Source organism: Mobula hypostoma, chromosome 20 (genome assembly GCF_963921235.1).
Source record: "Mobula hypostoma chromosome 20, sMobHyp1.1, whole genome shotgun sequence".
NCBI classification, from domain to species: domain Eukaryota; kingdom Metazoa; phylum Chordata; class Chondrichthyes; order Myliobatiformes; family Myliobatidae; genus Mobula; species Mobula hypostoma.
In genome coordinates, this window is record NC_086116.1 from 54,612,155 (window position 1) to 54,618,381 (window position 6,227).

Sequence of the window (6,227 nt, forward strand, 5' to 3'; positions counted from 1 at the left end):
TAAAAAAATTCCTGACAGGTAAGGCAGATAAACTCAGGGCAGGGAATAGCACATGGATTGTGATATCACAGACATTACAGGACAGGAAAAACTCATAGCTTGATGTATGGGGGTACAAACACTTCTGTTGTGATGGAGGTAGAGATAAGAGGAGAGGAGTTGCACTTTTGACTTGGGAGAATATTGTGTCAATATTTAGAGGGGATATTCTTGGGAGGGATCTAGCAAGACCATATGGATAGAACTTAGAAATAAGCAGGGATCACTTTGATATGATTACTCCAGTTCTCCACCCCGCCTCTCCCCCCCCCCCCCATAGCCCACAGGAATCTTTTTTTTTTTTTTCTTTTTAAATCTTTTTATTGAGTAAGTATACAAAAAAGGTAAGCCATATAAACATTAATACAATGTTAAAGTATAATAAAATTCCAAAAGATAACAATACCAAAAAGAAAATACTACAAACAATGTAATTTAAGCATAAGAAACCAAGATAACATAATAGTATACTAGATTTTATATATATCAATGGAAAAAAAAAGAAAAAAAAAACCCAAAAAAAAAAACCCACCGTGCAACTAACTAAAAGCAAAGCAAAGCAATGGGCTAACTTGAAACCAAACAGAGTTAAACTTAAAATCACGTCCTCAATCCCGACCTCCATTAAAACAGTGAAGAAAAAACAAGAAGGGTAAATATTACATTAAATGAAAATATCGAATAAAAGGTCCCCAAATCTGTTCAAATTTAAATGAAGAATCATAAAGGTTACTTCTAATTTTCTCCAGATTCAAACATAAAATCGTCTGAGAAAACCAAAAAAAGGTAGTTGGAGCATTAAGCTCTTTCCAATGTTGTAAAATACATCTTTTCGCCATTAAAGTAAGAAATGCAATCATTCTACGGGCTGAAGGGGAAAGATTACTAGAAATTTTAGGTAGTCCAAAGATAGCAGTAATAGGGTGAGGAGAGATATCTATATTTAATACCTTAGAAATAATATTGAAAATATCTCTCCAAAAAGTTTCCAAAGTAGGGCAAGACCAAAACATATGAGTTAAAGAGGCTATCTGCCCCGAACATCTATCACAGAAAGGATTAATATGCGAGTAAAAACGCGCTAACTTATCTTTGGACATATGTGCTCTATGAACCACTTTAAATTGAATTAGGGAATGTTTAGCACAAATAGAGGAAGTATTAACTAATTGTAAAATCTGCCCCCAATCATCCACAGAAATGGTAAGCCCCAATTCCTGTTCCCAATCTACCCTAATCTTATCAAATGGAGCTTTCCTAAGTTTCATAATAATATTATAAATCATAGCCGATGCACCTTTCTGACATGGATTAAGGTTAATTATCGAATCTAAAATATATATAGGAGGAAGCATTGGAAAGGAAGTAAGTATAGTACTTAGGAAATTTCTAACTTGTAAATATCTAAAAAAATGTATTCTTGATAAGTTATATTTATTAGATAATTGTTCAAAAGACATAAGGGAGCCATCTAAAAATAAATCCAAAAACCGTAAAATACCCTTAGTCTTCCAAGTTTGAAAAGCGCGATCCGTAAAAGAGGGAGGAAAAAATATGTTACCTAAAATAGGAATCGCTAACCCGAATTGATTAAGATCAAAAAATTTTCTGAATTGAAACCAAATGCGCAAAGCATATTTAACTATCGGGTTAGAGACCTGCTTAAGACGTTTCGAATCAAAAGGAAGAGAGGAACCTAAAATAGAACCAAGTGTATAACCCTGAACAGATTGTAATTCCAATGCTACCCATTTAGGAATAAATAGTATGTCCCGGTCAAGTAACCAAAATTTCATATGTCGAATATTAATAGCCCAATAATAAAATCTAAAGTTAGGTAATGCTAAACCTCCATCTCTCTTAGCTTTCTGTAAATGCATTTTACCCAGTCTCGGATTCTTGTTCTGCCAAATAAATGAAGAAATTTTAGAGTCAACTTTATCAAAAAAAGATTTAGGAACGAAAATTGGTAATGCCTGAAACACATATAAAAATTTTGGCAAAAAAAACATCTTAACTGCATTAATACGACCAATCAAAGTTAAATATAAGGGAAACCATTTAGATGAAAGTTGAGTAATATGGTCTATTAATGGTAAAAAGTTAGTCTTAAATAAATCTTTATGTTTACAAGTAATTTTAATCCCAAGATATGAAAAGTAATTATTAATCAATTTAAATGGAAATTTATAATATAAGGGAAGATGTTTATTAATCGGAAAAAGTTCACTCTTACTAAGATTTAATTTATAACCTGAGAAAAGACCAAATTGTGCTAATAACTCTAAAACAGCAGGAATGGATCTCTCAGGATTAGAAATATATAAAAGTAAATCATCAGCATAGAGTGATAATTTATGGGACTTTAATCCCCGAGTTATCCCAGTAATATTTAAAGATTCTCGAATAGCAATTGCGAGAGGTTCTAATGCAATATCAAATAATAGGGGACTAAGAGGACAGCCTTGTCGAGTACCACGAAAGAGAGGAAAAAAAGGTGAGTTTAAGGAGTTAGTACGAACCGAGGCTACAGGGGAGTAATATAACAGTTTAATCCAGGATATAAATTTCAAGCTAAAATTAAACATTTCAAGCACCTTAAATAAATAAGGCCATTCTACTCTATCAAAAGCTTTCTCGGCATCTAAAGAAATAACACACTCAGGAACATTTTGTGAGGGAGTATAAACGATATTTAACAATGTACGAATATTATAAAAAGAGTAACGACCTTTAATAAAACCCGTTTGGTCTTCCGAAATAATAGAAGGAAGTACTTTTTCTAGTCTATTTGCTAATAACTTAGAAAAAACTTTAGAATCAACATTTAATAAAGATATTGGTCTATAAGATGCACATTGAGCAGGGTCTTTATCCTTCTTTAGTATTAAAGAAATTGATGCTCTATTAAAAGATTCCGGAAGTTTACCAAGTTTCAAAGAAGCCTCAAAAACCTTATAGAGCCAAGGAATCAATAAAGAAGCAAAACATTTATAAAATTCAACGGTAAACCCATCAGGGCCAGGAGCTTTCCCCAGATTCATAGAAAAAATAACATTCTTAATCTCATCCATTGTAATGGAAGTATCTAATAAAGAAGACATATCCAGCCCACAGGAATCTGAGGAGCAAATATGTAGGGAAGTTGCATGTACATATAGGAATAACAGGATTACAATTGTGGATAATATAATGGCATTGACAGGAACTTGCAAAGCTTGATTGGGAGAGGCTGTTAGCATGTAAAGGGACATCTAGCAAGTGAGAGGCTTTTAAAAATGAAATAAGAGGAGGTCGGGGCCATTTGTTCTTATTAGAGTGAGGGGAAATGTTGGCATAATTAGGGAACTGTAGTTAAGGGGGATACTGAGGTTCCAGTTAGCAAAACGAAAGAGGCACTTTGTAGTTATAGGCAGCTGGGATGAAAGGAATACCATGAGGAGTATAAAGGATGTAGAATGTAGAAAATTAGGAGGAAAATAAGAGTTTGTGAGATGTCTCTGGCAGTTAAGGTAAAGGAGAATCTTAAAAGATTCTGTAAGTAACTGGGGATTGAGTGGGTCCTCTGTATGTGTGAAGCCACAGGAAAAGGGCAAAGTCTTAAATGAATACTTCTCCTGTATTTACCATGAGGACATTAAACCTAGAGAGTTCAGGGAAGTTACAAAGGAGGAGGTATTAGTTCATAAAAATGAGTAAATTCCCAAGACCTGTATATCTTAGGTGTTCTTAGAAGCTGAGGGAATACTTGCAGTGAATATGTGCTGTATCTTTGTTAGCCTCCAGTGATGTACTGGAAGACAAAAGGATAGCTAATATTATCCCTTTACTTAAGAAGGACTGCAAGTAACAATTCTGTGGCTATATTCCTGGACTATATTTTTTTTACTCAGCAGCAATAGAAGGATTGAGCTGCTGGAAATATGGAATAGAACCTACAAAGGGTGGATTGATAAAAGATTCAAGGAATGGAGTTTATATAAACTATAATGCTGCAGAAAAATGAAGTAAGGCGTGTAAACATTGAAATGGATTCAGAAACAGGAATTGGCAACATGTTACGTGACACACCAGAGGGAGACAGAACCTGGTGTTCTTTTCAGATGATTTATGTTATTTAATTAGGGATTGTGAAGGTAGCATCTCTCACAAGCGGCAGCAATGTTTACTCACGTTGTAAAAGCTATGAACTTTTCGAACCTACAGGAAGCATAATAAATGAGACCAGGAGTATGTCACAATCTCCATCCTGCTCTACTGCGCAATTCATTAAGATTGTGGCTGTTCTGATCTTGGCCTCAGCTCCACTCTCCTGCCTATTGCTTATAACCTTTAGACCATAAGACACAGAGGCAGAATTAAGTCATTCAGCCCATCGAGTTTGCTCCGCCATTCCATCATGGCTGAACCTAGATCCCACTCAATCCCATTCACCTGCCTTCTTGCCATATCCTTTGATGCCCTGACTGATCAGGAAACTATCACTTCCACCTTAAATATACCCACGGACTTGGCCTCCACCAGTGGCAGAGCATTCCACAGACTCACTACATTCTGGCTAAAAAAAAAGTTTCCGTAACTCTGTTCTAAAAGGTCATATGGGATCCCCATCAAGCTAACAATAAGAAGTCCATCGAAAAAATCCAACGCCGTGCTGCTCGCTTTGTGTAAAACAATTACAGCAGGAAATCCAGTGTCACCAACATGCTCTCTAACCTTCAATGGGAACCACTTGAAAACCGACATATTAAACTACGGTTAATTTTCATTTTCAAAGAAGTTCACAACATCACTCCATCAAACATCCAAATTCGTCACAGGTCAGTTCAACTCGACAGCAAACTGGACCTCACATATTGGAAACTCCTTCATTCAATAAGATTTGCTACCAGTACTCCCTCTACCCAGGATCAGCAAGAGAGTGGAATCTTCTGCCGCCAGACCTGTGCAGTATTTATGACATTAATATTTTTAAAGATAGACTCAATCAAATCAATTTAGGGGATCTAGTCAAAAAAGCTTACTTTACAATTTAACTCCCACGCCATTCACACTGACTGTGCGTTATAACAGCCATCCAGCAGTGCTTGCGCAGTATCAAGCAGAAGCAGAATGTCACCCCTCAATTTTGAGGCTGTGCCCTCTAGTTCTGGATACCCCCCACCATAGGAAACATGACTCTGATGTGGGTCAATAAGCTACTGTATCTATTTTAAGCACAAATATATTCTATGGTTCTGCCTCCCCAAATCTCAAGGGTTGAGAAATTACATCCACTCTCCTCCAAGGCTTGTATTCTGGGAGAAGTCTGGCTGTCTAGCACTACCATAGTCTGTTCTCCAATTGAAGATCTGCTGCAAATTTCGGGACAAGTGTAGATAATTTAATTGCAATATAGTGTATACAGCTCTTGAAGGACAATATCTGGAATACCATGTGCAGGTCTGACACCCCTACCTAAGGAAAGATGTACGCAAAGGTTGATGAGATTGGTTCCCAGAATAGCACAATATTCCAATGGGAAACTAAGCAGATTAAGCCTAAACACTTTTGGCTTTAGAAAAATGAGGGGTGATCTCCGTGAACCATGCCAAGTATTTATGACATCTAAAAGATGGCCACAAAATAAGAGAAACACCACTAAGGAGAGAAATGAAAGGAAATTTCTTCAGCAGAGTACAATGAAATTTTGCAATCCTCTGTCCCAGAGAGTCAGTCTCTGAATACATTCAAAAATTGACAACTTTTTAGATATAAAAAAAATCAAGAGACATGGAGTTAGTACAGGTAGTGGGACAGAGGTCAGAAATCTGACATGTTATTAAATGGCAGAACTGGTGCATGAAGTGTTGTGGCTTACTCCTGTGTAAATTCCTTATTTTCAAGTCTGTACAGGGCAATTTTTATGTTGATCAGTTCCCAGAGTTAATTATGATGCTGTAAATCTGCAGTTTAAAAATATACAGAATATTATCAGCAAATTCGGAGAATAGCTAACATTCCAGGTCATTGAATTTAAATCCAAACTGGGAAAAGTTAGAAATGGAGCAAATTTTACATGGTAGAGAAAACAAAATGGAACATTTTTGTACAATTCTAATCGCTCCAGGACAGGAAGTATCTGGAGGCTTGGGAAAGGGTGCAGTAGAAGTTCACCAGGATGCTTCCTGGATGAGAGGGACGAGCTA